General features: G+C 44.6%; 2 long non-coding RNA genes across 2 annotated transcripts in view; one reads left to right on the forward strand and one right to left on the reverse strand.

Annotated features, from left to right (window-relative positions):
• The window catches only part of LOC147034657 (uncharacterized), a 67,204-nt gene that overhangs the window by 22,932 nt on the left and 23,464 nt on the right, over positions 1-20,808 (forward strand). The window lies entirely within an intron of this gene.
• LOC147034658 (uncharacterized) lies at positions 11,193-13,959 on the reverse strand. Its single transcript, XR_015060362.1, has 2 exons — positions 12,556-13,959; positions 11,193-12,399 (listed from the first exon to the last, which is right to left on the reverse strand). It is a non-coding gene; the product is annotated as an uncharacterized LOC147034658 (long non-coding RNA).

The following is a 20,808-nucleotide window of genomic DNA, read 5'->3' on the forward strand; positions in this document are numbered from 1 at the left end:
GCAGATGAAGCTGGCCAGCTTTTGCCGTTCAGTGGAGGTTGGTGGAGGGAGTGCGGTGGTGCTGGCCACTTGGAAGGCGGGCTCGGACCTACCTTCCTGTCTCCCTCCCACCTATCGCCTTTGCCTGTCACTGTACATACCCACTCCCTTAATTTGTCAAACCCCAATTTAGCCCCAACTTATTTTTTTGTTGTTTTTATTTTTACTTACCCACTATAAATCGTCCCCTAACCCCCTTTATCGTCCTTGTTCGGCTAACCTATCCTGTCACCTAGCCTACTCCCAACCCCTACGTTCCCTTCCCGGAGGGGAATAAGGGAGAGCTAGCGTCCTGTGTCGAGGCCCAACGAAGCCTCAGAATGGCCTCCCCAGAGTTCGGCGATCTAACCCAAAGTGGGTCCAGCGGCCCACAACGACAGCGAGGGGATGGATGGTGCGGAGGGGTACACTTCCTAATCTACCCTATCCATTTAACTGTTAAACTACCCCGGGGCTTCAACAAGCGCCTCTCGCTTAAACTATTGGTTCTAACAACCCAGATTCCCGTCGCCTGTGTTGGTGTCCTCACAATTTCGGGCCTCGCCCCCCAATTTTCTCTCCGTGCCCTCACACGGTCTCCTGGCTGGGACACGTGGCTCCCTTTGGCAGGCACGACCCTCTGCCGAATCTCCCGCTATGGCACCCCCGGGCACTACACTGCCTCCGAGCCTACCAGCTCCCTAACACCGGGGAGTGCCCCCATGGCACCTCCCCTGAAACGCACACGTGGCAGGCCGGCCTCCCGGGCCCCTTTCCGAGGGTCACCCGTGCCCACTGCACTGCCCACGCGGCTAATGGCGCCCCGGGCCCCCGCACCAAGCAGGCGCACCCGTGCCCACTACTCTATCCCGGCCCCCCATGGGCCCTTGGCCTACCGCGGCCGACTAGCCTGGTGCCCAGGGTACCCACTCAGCGATACTCACCTTTCGCAGCCACGCTCCCAAGCCCGTCAACAGGGCTCCTGCACCCCTCCAAATGGGTTTCGAGCCTACTTTCCCACCAACAACAAGACGACCTCCATTTTTCAATTTGACTAACCCAACTGACTCAATCTACACTGACCCCGGGGGTCCCTTGGGCGGGAGTCACTCCTCCCCCCAATCACTCATCGCACCATGCATTCCCCATTCGCTCCACTCACACAGACCCGCTGGCCTCACTCACTCATCATGTACTCACCTCACAACTCTTCAACACACACACCGCTGAACTCTGCCATCCTCCTAACTACATCCCCTAACTAACTCGTGCTCCCACGTCGTCCCTTAAACTAGTAGCACGTTCCTTTTAACACTACGTAGCTAAACTACGTCAACTCTACACATCCAAAGTCTGTCTCTGTCTCCAAAATAATCCCATTTTATTTCCCAACCTAAATCTGGCTACAATCCCTCTAACTAATCCATTCCACGGACTCCATGAGGACTTACCCCTGCCCCATGAAGTCGGTCTAACTAAGCTAACCCTTCCCCCTAACTAGTTTCCATCCTGTGCCCCGGGTAAGGGGGTCTTTCACCCCTTGCCCAGGAATCCTGTACACCCGAAAGTGAGGCTTGCTTTTCTTTTTTTTTTCTTTTTTTCCCATGCGCAGCACCTGCGCGGCAACTCAGAGCTCGCGCACTTTGCACCTGCCCTTGACGTCATGCAGCTGCACGTGTTCCTCGTCCCTCCTTGGACGGGACCATCCGGCAGAGATACCCCTCCTGCCGGATTCCAACCCCACGTGCAGCCATGACGTCACCGTGCGCATAAAGAAAAAACAAGCCACACGTCTCGAGGGGTTCCCCACGCGAACACATGTGCTTTGCCCGTTGGAGCTGAACACACACGATCGCGTGGAGAACCCGTCCGGTCCAAATCCATTTACCTGCCTAAACTTTGTCCGTCCGCGGGATCGGCAAATCCACCGCGTGCGTTTCCGGACCGGGACTTCACTCTCGCAAGCGAGCACGTGGTGGTCTCGTGCGTTGCACAGCACGAACCGCGTGCTCACTGCTGGGTGAACCCGGCACGGTCCGCGAAACAACTACAGCCGCTACTCGGCTTTCTCTCTTCTCATGTCGCCGTCGTCGTCTCCATTCAACCCACGCACACCTGCGTGTCACGACGCACACAGTCCACTCCATCACATTCACACGGGGAGACGCGGCTGCGTGCTCCCGCATGCCAACCGACATCTCCCTCTCATACCGCTCTCTCACACACACGGTCTCCCTGGCACACAGCGACCTTGCACACGGCCGTTCACTCACGCGTGCCTCACTACTCACACAAACCATACTACTCACACGTGGTGCTCCATTCACTCGCGCGGGGGCACTCACCCGCGGTGCCTCACCCACGCACGCGAGGGCACTCAACCGCTGTGCCTCATCCACACACCGTGCCTCACTCATACACGCGGGGGCACTCACCCGCGGTACCTCACTCATACACACGGCGACACTCACACACGCGGTCTCTTCCACACAACGTCCCTCACTCATACACGCGGGGGCACTCAACCGCGGTGCCTCATCCATACACCGTGTGCTGGGAAGCACGTACACCGGCACAATCGCCACCACACCACTCACACGTGGTGCCTCACTCATACTGGCCGTTTCACTCACACACACGGCCTCACTCACACACGGTGCCTCACCCACGCACGGCGTGCTGGGAAGCACGTACTCTGGCTCCATCGCCACCACACCACTCACACACGGGGTCGCTTCCACACACGGGGACGCACTCACACCTTGCACCACACACACAGGGACAACCACACTGGGGATTTGTGTCCCCACAAGGGTCTCCGGGGCCTCTATACCCCCCAAGCTCGCCGTGCACCCGTCCACAGCACCCGTCCTCTCAACCTCGCAAAGCACGACCGAACTCACCTGGTCGTGACTCACCTCAAGGGGGCATACTCCCTCCCCTCGTTCCTGGAGGAGGCCATCCAGGTGCTCGCACCGGGTCCCTACACGCTCCGCGAGCTCACCCCCATTGTCCTCCACTACCTCCGTGTGTGCGTGCGCGTCACTTACCCCGTCTTCATCGTGCAGTCTTCCCTCTATCGTTCCCATCTCCCGTGTCTCTGCCAACTCTTCACCCTTTACCTCCCTTGTCTCAACTATTATTTCTGTTGTCGTCACCTCGTGTCTCGTCTCACACGTTTTGGTCTCCCCATTTAATTTTTCCCTTTCGGTCATCGTCACGACCCTCGCCCAACACGTTCCACGAATTATTTTTTCACCCGCCTCCACCGCGGGCCTGTCAGCCGTTGCACCCCCACCCAGCTCGTTTGCTCCCACACGTGGAGTCGCCATTTTTATCTCCCCGGTCACGGCCTTCATGCCCGCCTGCAGGCTTCGGCCCATGTTCTGCGTCTCACCCCGCAGCTCTTTCATTTCTTCTTTCATGTTTGCTTCCATTCCGTTTATTTGCTGTGTATTCGCATCCATCGTCGTTTTCACTTCATTTGTATTTGTATCCATCTTTTCGTTCATGCCTTTCATTTCGTTTTTCATTTCATTTGTGTTTGCATCCATTTTTTCGATCATTTTCGCATTCATCTTTTCGTTCATGCCTTTCATTTCGTTTTTCATTTCATTTGTGTTTGCATCCATTTTTTCGATCATTTTCGCATTCATCTTTTCGTTCATTGCCGCCAGCATGGCGCATAGCTGGGCCATGTTGGATGCACTCAGCTGAGCAGTTTCGGCAAGGGTTGGGGAAGGGTTTTGGTGGAGAGGGGGGGGGGAGGTGTCATACACTGCGGCCGCTGCCGCACCCATTTCAGGTTCTGGGTTTAGTTGGGCGAGTCCGTGTTCCTGCACAATCAACATTTCCTGCTCGGGGATTCCATCCTGGGCCATGGATCCTACACATTCTACATCCATTTCTAATACCCCCGGCTCCCGCTCGCCTTGAGACGCCATCTTGCTTCTCGTGAAGGGTTAATTTGCTCGCTCGTAATTTGGAGGGAATCGGGGGTCGCTTCTCTCACCCCTGGACCGATTCCCGTGAATTTCGCTGGAGACAGGAGAGCCCGTTTTCCTGTTCTCCGATACCAGTGCCGCGAGGAGGGCGATGAATTTGTATCCCACTCCTGACACCAGTGTTGCGGTCTTCGCGCCCGCCGGCGTGCTGACGGCCACGTAACTCGAATCGCGGCACGTCGCCCACCGGACGGACAATCCAGTCGTGACCCTCTCGGACTAACGCCGGGAACCAGTCACGGGTGGACCTTTCGGTCTCACCGCGATCGAGCCAATCAGCCCCCGCGTGGGATAGGGTTGCTCGCCAAATTCGAACTACCTAAGTACCCACGCAGAGGGTAGACCGGGCGATCGCACCTCGCCGCAGGTCGACTTCGGACACGGGCCACTTAAGCGACCCGTTCCGTACTATCAGAATAACCGAGCGGTGTTATCGTCGACCTCGATGGTTCGATTAATTATCGGGCGTATTCAGCCCACTACCAACCCTTTACGTGAAGCAAGATGGGGATTCAATGGAGGAAAAGACGAAGCGAAGCGGGAGAACAGTTCAACAATAAAGCACATTTATTCGCGACGAACGGAAAGCACACAAATACAATTCCACCAAATGCACACAAAAAAGAAAACACAATTCCATTTACACAAAAAGCAAACATAAAAGTGAAAACACAGTGCAGAGCTAATACCGACTACCGAGCACACGGCAACACTTACACAATTCTACTTCACAGACGGCGCCGACAACACATACCCAAAACCAAGGAAAAGAAATACCCTCAAGAATGAGGTAGGCCTGGGGCCGAGACCAGGTCGGGCCTACCCGTCTGGTGATGAGACGCGGAGCGGCGATGGCCCCGCAACCCGCGGGCCTCGTGGACAGTGCCTGGCAGGGGGTGGGAACGGGGCCCCCTTGGTCGCACTATCTCAGCGCGGGGGGAAACAGGAGGGGGTTGCTGATGCTCGGGGTATAGAGGATCTTTATTATGTGCGCGACGAGCGCCTCCACCTCGGCCAGGTCGCGCTGCCGGCCTCCCAGGGGTGCAGCTCCCTGCACGACGCGAGCACCCCCTCGTCCGCCCTCGCCGCCTCTCCACAGCTCGTCCCCTCCGTTCCGACTTCAACGCACACGACGAGCAGCTCCACCGCCCGCGAAGTCTTGTCCCTCTGCTTCCGACTCTCCTTCGCCTCGTTCCGACCTTTACGACCCCTTTGACTGACGAACACCGTCCTTTTATCCCCCCGTAACTTCGCCTTTGACCCCCTCCCTTTGACCTTTCACCTCGCTCCCCATTGGCCCGAGAAAAAGTGGGCGTGAAGGCTTTTTGATCCACAAATTTGCATATATCGATCGCCCTGGGGGCGGGGCCAATTCGCCCCTCGCTCACCGATTGGACGGCAAAAAGTGGGCGTGTGTCATTTTGGATCCGTTTTTGAAGCAGAAAATCCGTGATTTTGTACACGCTGTTCAACGTGCGCCCTACACGAGTCCAGCATCGGTGCCCATGAGTGGCGCGAGATGACGGTGATGCGATGGTGGCGAGTTGCGACGGTAAAGGTCATGGCGGTTGTGGTGAAGCGGCGTTGTGGTTGGTGGTTGTTGTTGTGGTTGTGATGGTGGCGATTGGTCCAAAATAAAGATAGTAAAAGAAAAACGGCTATCCTGAAGAGTCGCAGCACGTATAAATGACATGTATTCCCACTAAACAACGGGTTTGGGCCTAACTACACATGCACTTACCGAGATACCTCACCTAAGGGACCTGAATGGTGGTTTGCGAATCTGGTAACCACAACAATATATATATATATATATATATATATATATATATATATATATATATATATATATATATATATATATATATCTTCTTCTTTCGGCTGCTCCCGTTTGGGGTCGCCACAGCGGATCATCCGTATGATCCGCATCATGATTTGGCTTAGTTTTTATGCCGGATGCCCTTACTGACGCAACCCTGGTCGCCTCTTACGACACAAGGATATGGTACACCTATCTTAACCGGGGTATACACTGGCCCAGTATACTGGTACTCATTTCGCCGACCTCGGAAGGATGACAGGCTGAGTCAACCCCCTGGTGTATTAATTCAGTGGCCCAACGGGGCTTGAACTCAGGACCTTTTGGATCCCAAGCCGCTGCCCTAACCACTGCGCCAACACCAGGCTTGTATGTATATATATATATATATATATATATATATATATATATATATATATATATATATATATATATATATATATATATATATATATATATATATATATATATATATATATATATATATATATATATATATATATATATATATATATATATATATATATATATAAATATATATATATATATGTATGTATATATATGTATATATGTGTATATATATATATAATTTTTTTTCCTTGTTTTCTTTCTTTTCACTTGTTGACTTCCCATTCAATGTCTTGAGACCTTGAGAATTCTCTGTGAAAATTACATATAAATATATAACTTATGTATCGACTGACTGGGACCAAATGCTCAGGCTCAACCTCTCACCATACCATTGGCCTTGTTTGCATGCATACTCAATTTTTGCAAAGCTTTTTTTTTTTTCATACTCCTTCCAGGTGAGCAGTTTTGTTCACACAATTAACTTCTTTTATTTGCAAAGCAGCTCCGCCACAATGACTTCAACACAACAAAATTATTATAATCATAGCCTCAGACCTTCTTTACACATCAAAAGTGCTCCTGGACACTGGCAATATCTGCTCACAGGCTTCAGTCGACACACGACAGTGGATTCAACAATAACCTTCATGTCATCCTTTGAATCAGACTCAAGTTCAGGAAATTAAGTGCCTATGCTTCTGTATAACTGTTGTCTGAGTCCCTTTGCCAGCTCAACCTGTCCTGCCTGCAACATCTGCAGTGCCTTCAGAAAGTATTCACACCCCTCAGCTTTTGTCACATTTCGTTGTATTACAGCCTGAATTTAAAATGGATTAAATTTAATTTTTTTTGTCACCAATCTACACAAACGTCTCCGGGTGTTTGTAAGCATTGCAAATGCCTGGTATTGGATTAACGGTTAGGGGGGTGGGCTTGCGATCCTAGGATCCTGAGTTGAAATTCCACTTAGCTGTTGAATTAATAACAGGTGGAGTTGAATCTGTCTGTCATCCTTCTGAGGTTGACAAAATTAATTCCAGCTTGCTGCTATCCTGTCTTGGAGTGGTGACCTGTCCAGGATTGTGCCCAATAGCCAAGAAGACTGCTTAGGCAACACCGACGCTCTGTACAGAGTATGGTCCCAATGGATGGATGGATGGATGGATCTTTACAAAATACCCCCTAATGGCAAAGTGAAAACATGTTTTTCGAAATTTTTACAAATTAATTAAAAATGAAAAGCTGAAATATCTTGCATCAATAAGTATTCAACCGCTTTGCTATGACACTCCAAATTGAGCTCAGGTGCATCCAATTTCCTTTGATTATCCTTGAGATGTCTCTGCAATGTGATTGGAATCCACCTGTAGTCAACTCAATTGATTGGACATGATTGAGAAAGAAACACACCTTTCTGTATCAGGTCCCACAGTTGACAGTGCATGTCAGAGCAGAAACTTGACCACAACGTCCAAGGAACTGTCCATATAACTCCGAGATTTAATTCTGAGGAGGCATACAGTAGATCTGGGAAAGGGTAAAAAAACTATTTCTGGAGTGTTGAAAGTTCCCAGGAGCACAGCGAGCTCCATCATTAGGAAATGGAAAGAATATGGAACTACCCAGGCTCGTCCTCGAGCTGGCTGTCCGACCAAGCTGAGAAACTGGGCAAGAAGGACCTTTGTCAGGGAGGTGATCAAGAACCCAATGACCACTCTGACAGAACGACAGAGTTCCTTGGCTGAGATGAAAGAACCTGCCAGAAGGACAAAAGTCTCTGCAGCATTTCACTAATCTCAGCTTTATGGGAGCATGGCGAGATGCAAGCCAGTTCTGATAAAAAGGCACATGACAGCCTTTTTGCTGACTGGGGTTTGCAAAAAGGCACGTGAAAGGCTGAGAGCATGAGGCAAAAGAGTCTGTGGTCTGATGAGACGAAAATTGAACACTTTGGCCTGAATGCAAAGCACCGTGTCAGATGGAAACCAAACACAGCTCATCACTCATCTAACGCCATCCTTACCATGAAGCATGATGGTGGCAACATCATGCTATGGAGATGCTTTTCAGCAGCATGGACTGGGAGACTTGTAATGATAGAGGGAACAATGAATGGAGCCAAATACAGGAAAATCCTTGAGGACTTGCTTGAGTGCAAAAGACCTGAGACTGCAGGAAAGATTTACATTCCAACAGGACAATGACCCCAAGTATGCAGTTAAAGCAACACTGGAATTGCTTCAGAATAAGAATGTGAACATCTTTGAGTGGCCCAGTCAAAGTGCAGACTTGAATCCTATTGAGAATCTGTGGAAAGACTTGAACATTGCTGTTCAACGACACTCCCCATCCAACTTGACAGAGCTTGAGCAAATTTGCAAGGAAGAATGGGAGAAAATCCCCAAATCCAGATGTGCAAACCTGATACAGACATACTAAAGAAGACTCGAAGCTGTAATCGCTGCCAAAGGCGCTTCTTAGATTGAACACTTATTGACGCAACACATCTCAGATTTTCATTTTTAATTAATTTGTGAAAATTTCTAAAAACATGTTTTCACTTTGTTATTATGCGGCATTTTGTGTACATCTGTGACTGTTTTTTTTATTTGATCCATTTTAAATTCAGGCTGTAACAATAAAATGTGACAAAAGTCAAGAGGTGTGAATACTTTCTGAATGTACTGTATTTTGAATTCAGTTTGAACAGAACCAATTCCATCTTTCACCTTCATCTAAAATGTGTCATTGACCTTTTTTTCGAGAAATGCTTACATTTACTTCATTTAAAATTCTCTCAACCTCTCATCGAATCCTATATTCCACATCAGTAACATGTTTGAGTACATTGCACATCCTTAACTTCTTCCAAGCCCTCACCTTTTCTCTATTAACTTCCTCTCTTTCCATTTATCCTGTTCTCACCTTTAAATGTTTCTGACTTTTTACTTCTTTTTTTTTTTTTCATTTATATCTCTCTACTTTTCCTTAATTTTTACCATTTATTGCCTTGAACCTTCATTGGCTCAACTTCTCTTACAACTGTTTCTGATTTTCCTCACATCTTCCACACAGCCGTATTTGATTTTGTTTCCCCTGTCGGTTGAAGAATGTCCTTCATTTGCAACAAAAGAGCAAATAAGGACAACATCACCAGACTCGGTGATGTAATGGTTTGAGTGTCTGCCCTGAGTCTGTGAGTTCAGTGGTTTGAACAGCATCCGAGTCATACCAATGACTTTATAAATGGTATGTGCTGCTTCCTTACTTGATGTTCAACATTTAAAAGGATAGAGCATGGATAAAGAACCATAAGTTGGCAGTTATAATGTAGTATGGCAGTTATAGTGTAGTTATAGTGTCGAATGTTGGCTTAATGGTTAGGGTGGTGGGCTTGGGATCCAAGCATCTTGAGTTAAAATTCTGCTCACCTGTTGAATTAATGCCAGGTGGGGTTGACTCTGCCTGTCATGCTTCTAGGGTTGGCAAAATGAGTGCCAGCTTGCTGGTATCCTGTGTTGGAATGGTGACCTGTCCAGGATTGTGCCCAATAGCCCAGGAGACTGCTTAGGCAGCACAAATACTCTGCACAGAGTATGGTCTCTGGATGGATGGATGGATCGATGGATGGATGGATGGATAGTGTCAGCCTTAATGGGCCTAATGGCCTCTTCCTGCATTGAAGTTCATTGCAAGGGAATTCATATTTTTGTTATCACCAGTCCCTCGAACTTCTGTCTATAAATGCAAGGTCATATCAAATTCACTCTTCCCCTGTTAAACTTGTTCAGGATCTGTTAGAAGTTCTGCAATCACTATGAGATTAGCACAAAATCATTACCACAATTGGCAAGCTAACATAAGATTTAATTTCCTTTTCAGTTCAAACCCACAAACTAACACATTTCTTTTCAACTTAAAATCTGCAAACCAAATTTTTTTTTTAGGTGGCCAGAAGATTTAATATAATCCAAAAATCTCATTGGCCAAATCATATTCACACCATAATCTAAGACTGCTTTGGAGGTCATTTCGACAATAGTTGGTGCGGTAACAAGATTCATCCCATTTCTGACACCAATTTGTCACAACCCTAGATGCAGTTGGAATCTATATCTTTCAGTGAAATATCCTCCAGGATGGCTGAGTGGTTAGAAACTCTTGGAGGAATATTGCTATCCACAATACAATATGACTTTTGTATAGTCTTTAATGTGACTTTTCAGCTTCATGTCGTTATCATTATGCATAGCTTGTAAGTTGTAAAAGTCAGAAATAACACAAAAAACCCATGATGTCTGTCAATTTTATCCCCCCCCCCCCCCCCCCGCAACTGGAAATTTTACAAATCGCAGCCTGTTAACGGGTAGAAAAGATCAAGGTTGTGGATGGGGGGTGATTTACAGATGTCTTGAAGACTTGGAGGTAAGAATGAGATTGAAGAAAATGTGGAAGATGGTTCCACAGGTGGGGGAAAAAAGAGGAACAAATGAGTGGAGTAGGTCTTGAACAAGACGCAAACAAATTTGACAACTACAGCACAACAAGGTATGATTTAACACGTCAAATTGGATGGAAACACAAATGTCAACACTGGGACAAAGCTATAGCAGAAAAGAACATGAGAACTCCGGTTTGGAAAACTTAGTTTTAATGAGGTGGAAGGCCTGCTGTTGGCTTAATGGTTAAGGTGGCTGGCTTAAGATCTTAAGGTCTTGAGTTCAAGCCCCTGTCAGCCATTGAACTAACACCAGGTGGGGTTTACTCAGCCTGTCATTCTTGTGAGGGCAGTGAAATGAGTAACAGTGTACTGGTAATTGAGTGCACTCCATCAGTGGCACAGCTACGCCCCCAGAAAATGATGCAACCAGCAGCCACAGGCTGCACAAGATAGCAATAACGTGGAAGCTGCAGCTGCAGATTTGACCAACATGTGGAAAAAAAATCCCCAAACTGGAAGTCCAGTTGATGAAGTGTATGGAAAAAAACACCCTTTAGCAAACATTCCACACCTGTCATTTATTTTTTATGCCACTACAATTCTTCAAACCCGAGGCACCGTAACTTTCACAGATGCAGAGCAATGAAGTGCACATTCAGCAAACCCGACAATTAAGTCTTTTAAGACTGATGAACTCTATTTTAAACATAAACAGAGGATAACAAGCAAATTGGCCAAACTAAAGATTTCAGTTCACAGATGTGGTTTTGCCTGACAGTTTGTGGAAAACAAAGGGAATCACTGAATAAAGCAGGTCGGCCAATTGTGAGTTGTCCAATGCAAATGTGTGCAGGAGAGAATAAGCTTCTGGTTTTTGAAGTGGAACATTATCACAATGATGACTGCGTGAGCACACCAGTCGGAGTGAGAATAAGCTCAATGCACCTGGGCAAGCAACAGACCTGTGACTCACTTTGGTCCTCACAACTGATTCCAAGAGGTGAAAGCCTGTGCTTGTGACAAGGCTGCACTCTCACAGCACAAAGCATAGAGCTTAAGTGAAAGGTCAACAAAACGTGATGATGCAGCAAGGAGTTCAACTGCAGTTGATGCGTTGGAGCTCAAGGCCTAGTTATTTAGTTGCATTCATGTCATGTATTATTTCCTGCCAGGTCAAATAAACATGTGGGTCAGAGATTTCTGGATATATGGTCTTTCTGTCCAAATACAATCAGACTCATGAGGTTCAGGCTTCCATTTGTCAGGGCACCATTGCAACAACTTGAGCTGGTTCATGCCCAGTGCAGGAAAAATAATTATGTCATCCAATTACAAACATACTGGGGTGGAACGGGTACAGAGGTTCAGACAGAACAGAGCCCGAGCAGACAGAAATAAGATCAAGCTTTTTGTCATTCTGAGACATTTCACGCTTCATTCTTGTGAGCAAAAATTCTTCACGTGCTAATCCTGCAGCTGCACCTGAAAAAGCAATCTGTTCAAACAACAAAGTCAAGGCAAAGTATTTTATCCTTCTATGAAATACGAGCTACATTGATTCCCCTCTACAATAATAACAATATCATCAACAGATATGGAATAAATAGTCAGAGAACAGTTTCAGAGTTATCATGCCTTGGAAAAAAAGAGTTAAGAGAGTGCTAATGGGGAACGATAATCTGCTGTCAGACAGTAAGCACCCTCAGGAGGATGCTTTCAACCACCCGAGCCATCCTCAAATCAAAAGTTTGAACCATCATCGCAAACTGGAAGACAGAACATCATATTAAATTAAAATTGATATGGGATGACATTAGAGCGGAAGACTGGGCTATGATAGACAGAACTCTAAAATGCGACAAAAGAGGTTTGGGAGTCAATAGGGTATCATGCAAGAACCATGAAAATATGTTGGGCCTTACATTGCAAGGAATAACTTGGAAGAAGAGCAGCTACACAAAGGCCTGTCATCATTGTGATCATCTTCCATCTATATCCCATGGCATTGTCCAAATAACAGGCATCATATGGCCTCAAAATCTGGAAACAGGTTTCGTTGAGCAACAATGAGTCCTGATACGCATTGATCAAGTATGATAGCAGGTTCTGTAGGATGTGTGGGAAAGTCAGTTACAGGTTCAGCAAACAATGAGCAAAATTTTTGAAACAACTAGGGAGTGATGACAGAGAACTCCTCCTCCAAGTTATCCAACATTAATAGTAGATGTGAGTGTAAATGTCCAGGCAGGTGAGCAGAGCATGATGAAGACTTGTGTGATATGAAATAAGCTCTCATCAAGACGAGGAATGTATTGACATTAAAAGCATATGTTTCATGACTTTTCGTAGGATACTGTATTTATCATGCTTTTTGGAATGTTAGAAAAAAAAATCCACCCTTATTAAAAGATTAGAGAATGAATACGGCTGGCAGGATATCTCAAAGCTAACACACTTGCCTTTCAGCTGTCTTGTCTGACTCTTGCTCAACTGAAAACTGTCACACTTATGTTTCACAGGAAGGACGTTGCATCAATGAGTGTGCCATCCCTCGGATGGTACGTTAAGCTGAGGACCCATTTATCAGCATTGGTTGCTGCTGGTGGTTGTTAAAGTTCCTATGCTATCTTTCGCTGTTGTAATAGGCGAGTGTCCTTGACACCCCTTGCCAAATTCAAATTACCACCCCGGCTACTACTGTTTGGGTGCAATGGCCATCCACGTAGTCTATTTCCATTGCCATGTAGCAGCTTTCGCAGTCCCTGAGACCCTGGAGAAGGTATTGGTTTTGGGGGGACAGTGGTCAGACAAGAACCAGCATCCATCTATAATTAGCTTCTGAAGCAGCTTTGTCTCCTTATTATTCTGCGTTGGGTTTGAAGTGCCCGAGTCATTTTGAAGTTCAAAACCGCAGGCACACTACACCTACAAAGGTCACATGTTGGTTCAATAGTCACATATATCGTGACATGAAGACTTAAAATTCACCAAATAGAGTGGTACATGGATGATTCTGTAAATGTCATGTTTCAAGGCAGTGTCATGTGATGATGTATTAGTCGCTTCTATATCGACACATGATGGTGTAACTGTCATACACAGTGGCACTTGAAGGATATGTCAGAAACAAACTGTTTCTGGGTCAACATTACAGGCATAACATGGCTGATTGCATCGATATCGCGAGTTATTTATTCATTATATCTGATTGCAGCCCGTGTTAGAGCTATTACTCGCAGTTCCGTAATATTCCCCAAAGAGGGTTCCACGCATGGAAATAATTCCAGGGAAATAAGTCATTTGTTTGAAACAAAATCGTAATAATACCTCAGTTACTCATAACGATTCCATTTTCACAAGGCCACTCATGCAGGATACATAAACCAGAATCATAACAGGTTGTGTGTGTGTGTGTGTGTGTGTGTGTGTGTGTGTGTGTGTGTGTGTGTGTGTGTGTGTGTGTGTGTGTGTGTGTGTGTGTGTGTGTGTGTGTGTGTGTGTGTGTGTGTGTGTGTGCGCATGCTAGAGATCAATGAAGATTCTCTCCTGTTAATGTAAGAGAATGCAATCTCTTTAACATCTACAACCCAACAGTACTGGCAGGCAGGTCCTCCAGCTTAACATCCTTTCAACCGATGACACACCCAAATACATTATATATATATATATATACATATATATATATATATATATATATATATATATATATATATATATATATATATATATATATATATATATATATTGTTCTCCTTTCGGCTGCTCCCGTTAGGGGTCGCCACAGCGGATCATCCATTATGATCCGCAAACTGATTTGGCACAGGTTTTACGCCAGATGCCCTTCCTGACGCAACCCTGGTCGCCTCTTACGACACAGGGATAAGGATTGGGTTTCGCCATGATTCCGGGCTGCCCTACACCCTCTCATAGCGTGGCCCAGCACAGAGCACCCGTCCTCAAGCGATCCTCCAACCCAAGCCTCCGAGTAGCCGGATTACAGGCGCACTCCACTACGCCCGGTATATATATATATATATATATATATATATATTTATATATATATATGTATATATACATACATACATACATACATACATACATACATACATACATACATACATCATCAAAGCCTGGTGTTGGCTTCATGGTTTGCGTGGCGGCTTGGGATCCTCGGGTCCTGAGTTCAAGCCCCGTTGGCCGCTGAATTAATATACACCAGGAGGTTGACTCAGCCTGTCATTCTTCCGAGGTCACGAGGTTTTCAAAATGTGCACCAGGATACTGGTAAGGGGGACACTGCATTAGCAGCATAGCCGCATCCCAACCAATGATGCAACGGGGGGGGGGGGGAGGGGGAGACAGACAGACAGACAGACAGACAGAGAGAGAGAGAGAGATATATATATATATATATATATATATATATATATATATATATATATATATATATATATATATATATATACATATATATAGAGTTTTTATATTCTTTTATTACAAAAGTATAAAAAGGTGTCTCACCAATGAGACAAAGGCGTCAGCACAACAATTAACTGTTTTTCACAGCAAGCAAACAAAATATATTTTAACAAACAAGAGGGTATTTATAAAGGTAGAAAGAATATTTTACCAAAACAGATGAACAACCAATTATTAAAAAAACATTTTAGGTTGATTCATACATTTTGAATCAGAAAGGAAACTCAAGTGATTCATTTACAACGGAGCAAAGAACATTTTTTACACACCATTTGTCAACAAAATCCTGCATTCTCCCATACTTGCAACAGAAAAAGAAATCAAGCTGAATGCGAGACACAACTAAAGTTCTAAAGGTTAATAAAACACAAGAACAAGCATCCGCAGATTCCACCTTCTTTTTCCTTGTCTTATAAATTGCCATTTTTGCTTCAGCAACCAAAAACCTGGCCAAACCAGTCTCAGATTTGAAACTAGAGGAAATAGGGAAACCATAAATAAATTTCACCAAGGAAAAAGAAAGACCCATCTTTAAAATAATATCATGCAAAAACTGAAAAAGAGGGACAAGTCTTATGCAATCTACATATGCATGATAAAGCGTTTCATTGTTTTCACAAAATGGGCACAATTCCGAGATCTCATTGGAAAACTTGTGCAATAAGATATTATAAGGAAGGATGCAATGCACTAATCTCCATTGCAGGTCGCCCGAACGTTTAGAAATTGGGGGGGTATATAAACCTCTCCATGCAGGGACAAGAGGGGTCGAAGTTGGCAAATGTTCTTTCCATTGAATCCCGAAAGGACTTTTAACTGAATCAGCAAAAATATACTGAATACAAAAGGAATACAGGTTCCCCTTCTCAATGGAATTTAAAGGTACAGATTTGCCATCCCAGTCCAAAAGCAAAACAGGGAAGGCATATTGATTGGGCAAATCCACAATATCAAAAAGACTCCTGAAACCCACTCCAAAACTCATTAATGCCTTTAAGATAGCAGAAAAAAGCTGACCAATTATCCGAATTGATTTCAACCCAGTAATGGTGGAGATTTCATGACCAGATTTCCATCTTTCTTTTGAAAAATCTAGCAGATTGTGCACAAGAAGTATATTGGACCCCACAAAATGTTGCACAAAAGCCCTAGAGAATGGGATTCCTGTAAAACAGGGATTGTAGAAAACTGGTTCATTTAAGAACATCGAGGCAGTAAAGGAAATGACCTCACGTTGCAGTGATAAAGCTTGCCAAGCATTGATCACACTCTGCATATACAGAGGAAGTGGTGACACGTCGATCTTCAGGAGGTCGAGCAAAAAAAGCTCACGGCCATATCCTAGCCGGCCCGCTTGCTTTAGCAAACAAAGGGTCAAACTCTCCCAAGGCATGTGGTTATACAGCAACTTTTTCACAAAAAGAATGCGGAAAGTCATGATCCTGCTGGTGATGTCAACAAGCCCTTGACCCCCCTCATTACGAGAAAGGCTGAGCACACCTGGTCGAAGCCAGTGCATACCACCCCAGAAAAAAATCGATTAAGTGTTTTTGAATATTTTTAATTAGCCATGCAGGTGGCTGCAAGACAATAAACCTGTGCCACAAGATGGAAGAGACCAAATTGGTAATAACTAAAACTCTTCCATGAAATGATAATTTGCACAGAAGGCCCCTCCATCTCTGAAGTCTGGAGTAGACTTTGTCTGTTAGTCCATCCCAGTTTTTCTGAATACTTTGAGCATCACCAAGGTGTACACCCAAATGGTAAACACTATTATTCTTCCAGGATAAATTGCCAGGTAGTGTTGGGAAGGAAAAATGCATTGCTAATCCAAAAAAGGAGGCATAACTCTTTGTCCAGTTTACTCTGGCTGAGCAAGCAAGGGTAAAATTATTCATAGTTTTAAGTAGTTCAGATACATCTTCTTGACATTGAATTGTAGTGCAGATATCATCTGCATAAGCAACAACTTTTATAGCAGGTATGTCCGGAGCGACAGAGAATCCCACAAGTTTCTCATGCAATTTAACTAAAAGGGGTTCAATGGAAAGAACATAAAGGAGTCCGGATAAGGGACACCCTTGCCTTATTCCTCTGGTAACAGTAAAGGGAGGAATCAACTCATTATTTATTTTGAATAAACTATAAATATTGTGATACAACAACTGAATATATGATACAAAAATACGACCAAAACCAAAACCCTTTAGGATAGCAAATAGATAACTATGATCTATACTATCAAAGGCATGCTCCTGATCAATAAAGATTAAGCCAGCACTTTTATGCAGAAGATCACACACATCAGCAATGTCACGAACAGCACCAACATTGTCATATATTGATCGTCCAGGCACACAACAGGTTTGATCAGGATGCACCAAAGATTGGACTACCAATTTTAAGCGAGAGGCAAGGACCTTTGAAAAAATCTTGTAGTCGGTGTTCAGTAAGGAGACAGGATGCCAGTTTCTGAGTAACTGGGTGTCTCCCTTCTTTGGTAACAAGGAAACAACGGCTCGCCGGAAACTTAGGGGGAGCTCCCCAACTTGAAAACTTTCCTTGAGTACTTCCAAAAGTTCGGGTCCGATAATGTCCCAAAAGGTTTTGTAGAATTCACAGGGGATTCCATCCAGACCAGGAGCTTTCCCGGACGCCATACTGGAAAGAGCAAGACCCAACTCCTCCAGCGTGATGGAACTCTCCAAAGAGGCTCGCTGTGACTCAGACAACTTGGGTAAAGGTTCAATAAAGGCTTTTGCAACATTCAAATCAATCTTTTTTGCACAGAATAAAGAAGAAAAATAATCGACTACAATTCTTTTAATCATCTTAGGTTCACTTACTATCTCTCCTTCAGGTGATTGTACAGATATAATAGTTGTTGTTAAGCTTTAGTTTTCCTCTCCAAAGAGAAGAAAAACTTTGATGAAGTGTCAAAAAGACTCAAATTTTTAATCTTAAGCCGCACTAAAGCCCCTTTAGCCCTTTCGTTGACAAGACTGTGAAGAAGTTCTTTTTTAGTTATAAATTCTTTACGTAATCCTTGATTTCTGTTCAACTCAAGAGGATTTCTTTTCAATTCTAAAACCTCTTTTTCTAGAATCGTTATCCTTGAAAGACTATCCTGAGAGTGATGAAGTTTATACTGCTAACAAAAGATTTTGATGTGGATATTTACAATATCCCACCATTGTAGCTTGCTATGAAAAGTATTTTTCCTTCCGTAAGGAGAAGTCCAAAAGATCCTAAAAGCATTGCAAAAAAACAGTCTTCCAAAAGACTAACATTTAGAGCCCAATAGGCACTCCTACGTTGAAGATAGGGAAAAGTTGATTTTAAAGAAACGAGGTGGTGATCCGAAAAGCCAGAGGGAGAAATTGCCGTAGACAATATAAAGTTCTGAAAATCATTATTAACATAAAATCTATCTAAGCGAGCGAACGATACCCTGTTATTGGAAGCTTGACACCACGAATATTGTTTAACTTTGGGGTGCTGCAATCTCCAACCATCAAACAAATTATACTTTGCTAAAATGGTCGCAAACCCTTTTGCACTCTCAGGGTGAGGTTCTGAGCCATTGCGGTCCAGAGCTGGCTCCAAGGTACAATTAAAATCACCAGCGAGGCACACGAGACCACTAAAATCAATCTGGGATAAACAATCATCAAGAATGGAAAAATATTCGTTTCTTTTTGCAGGATTACTTGGGACATAAGCATTTAATAGTGTGATTTTATAGCCTCCATAAGAAAAAAACACAAAAGCAAAATGACCTTGCATGAATTCGTGAAAAACAATTTGGTCCGATGAAAGACTTGATCGAAACCAGAAAGCAACTCCTGCACTGCAGCAATCAAAGGAACTGAAAAACCAAGAACCCCTTATTGTGGTTTGCCACTCTGCAGAACAAGTCGGTCCACAATGCACATCCTGAAGAAGAGCTACATCAATATGCTTTTGATCAAGTAACAGTCGAACATGTGTTTTACGTATAGGGGCGCGGCCCCCATTTATGTTTAAACAAGCAAGAGACAGAACCATTTTAGTAATTTATAGGTGGGTACTGGTTACTGAAGTTCTTTCCTTGCCAGAGTTACATATTTCATCAATCTGTGCACGTGGGATTCATTGGCGCCATAGGCTGCCGGATTTTTAGTAATAAGGGATGCGGTAAGCATAAATTTATCGAGTTCCGGAAAGAAATCGGTTAGTTTAATTTTTTTTCCGAAAAGGTGTTGTGGAGGAACTTGATCACCTTCGCAGGAGCAGGGGCATTTACAACCTTGTGGTCTTGTGAATCTCCAGCTGCACCATCCAACTCAGAAGAATCTGATATTGAACAAGTATCATCGGAATCACATGACTCGTGTTCAATTTCAGCTTCCTTTTTCTTAACAGATATAGCAGACAATGGAAATGGTTTCACGAAAAAGGAATCCTCAGGAAGCAGATTTCCTTCTAACTTTTCAGGTGTCTGCTTCAAAGTCACTGAGGTAATGGGTGTGGCTGTAGATGTGACAGGCAGTTCTATGGTACTCGGTGCAATTAGTTTGGTGAGATTGTTCTGTGGTGTTAGGCACAACTATAGTTTGGACAGATGGCTCTGAGTTATTAGGCTCTACTGTAGTCTGAACTGCTGGTTCTGAGGTATTAGGCACGACTATGGTTTCAACAGTTGGTTCTTGGGTGTTAGACACAATCTCCGCATGAACGTCCTGCTTCAGTGTATGACTACCTACTGTATGGCCAGAACAAGTTTCGTCTCCGCCTGGGACATCTACTGATGGTGTGTTTTGAAGCTCCATAGTCTCCTCGTCATCACATGTGAGAGGACAAGCATAAACATCTGAAGGATTTTGGTTACTCTCTTTCCGATTGAGTGAAACCCTCTTCACAGCGACTGCTTCTGCGTATGAAGAAGGTTCGACTAAAACTGCACTTTGGTGCCTTCGTTTTCCTCGTGTCACCCAACCAGACTCATTTTTTCCATTTGTTTGATTTTCAGAGTATTCCCCTGCCTCAGTAGACACCCCAGTGACCTCAGGTTCATTTACATTTTCAACTTTACTTGATTCTTTTTCAACGCCCCTTGGGCATTCATTTTTCATGTGACCATACTGTCCACATTTGTAACACACTAAAGTCTGAGATGTGGCAAAGATGCGGTAAGTAAACTTTTCATGTTCAATTTTTAACATCACGTCTAGCTCACGAAGGTTTGGCTTCGGAATAATAAATAGTTGACGTCGAAAGGAAAGAATATGTTTTGTACTGTGGTCCTTAAAACGAACAGGAATGAAAGTTATTTTTGAAACAACAGTGCCATACTGTTCTAAAGCAGCCTTCACCTGCTCGTTTTTTATGAAGGGAGGAATATTTGACAGGAGTACCTTCATCGATGGAACATCGAGGGGTGATATGAAGAGGAATATATCCGGCTCCACAGTCAGTCCTGACTCCACAAGCTGTGCCACCATTTCCTCTTTAGCGACGAAGATAACAACACGCTGATTCATTCTCGATGCAGCTATTACACTATGCATGCCGATTAATTTTCCGACACACAAAACAACTTTTTCAACTGAGATTTCGGGTGGTGGCGTACACGAAAACCCATTTTTCCGACTTAAAGACTCTAACAGCTCAACGGTCGCCATGATTTAGGCGCAATAACACTCAATGCCTCG

This window comes from Eptatretus burgeri, chromosome 1 (assembly GCF_056783735.1).
Source record: "Eptatretus burgeri isolate ZD-2024b chromosome 1, Ebu_testis_v1, whole genome shotgun sequence".
Classification (NCBI taxonomy): Eukaryota; Metazoa; Chordata; class Myxini; order Myxiniformes; family Myxinidae; genus Eptatretus; species Eptatretus burgeri.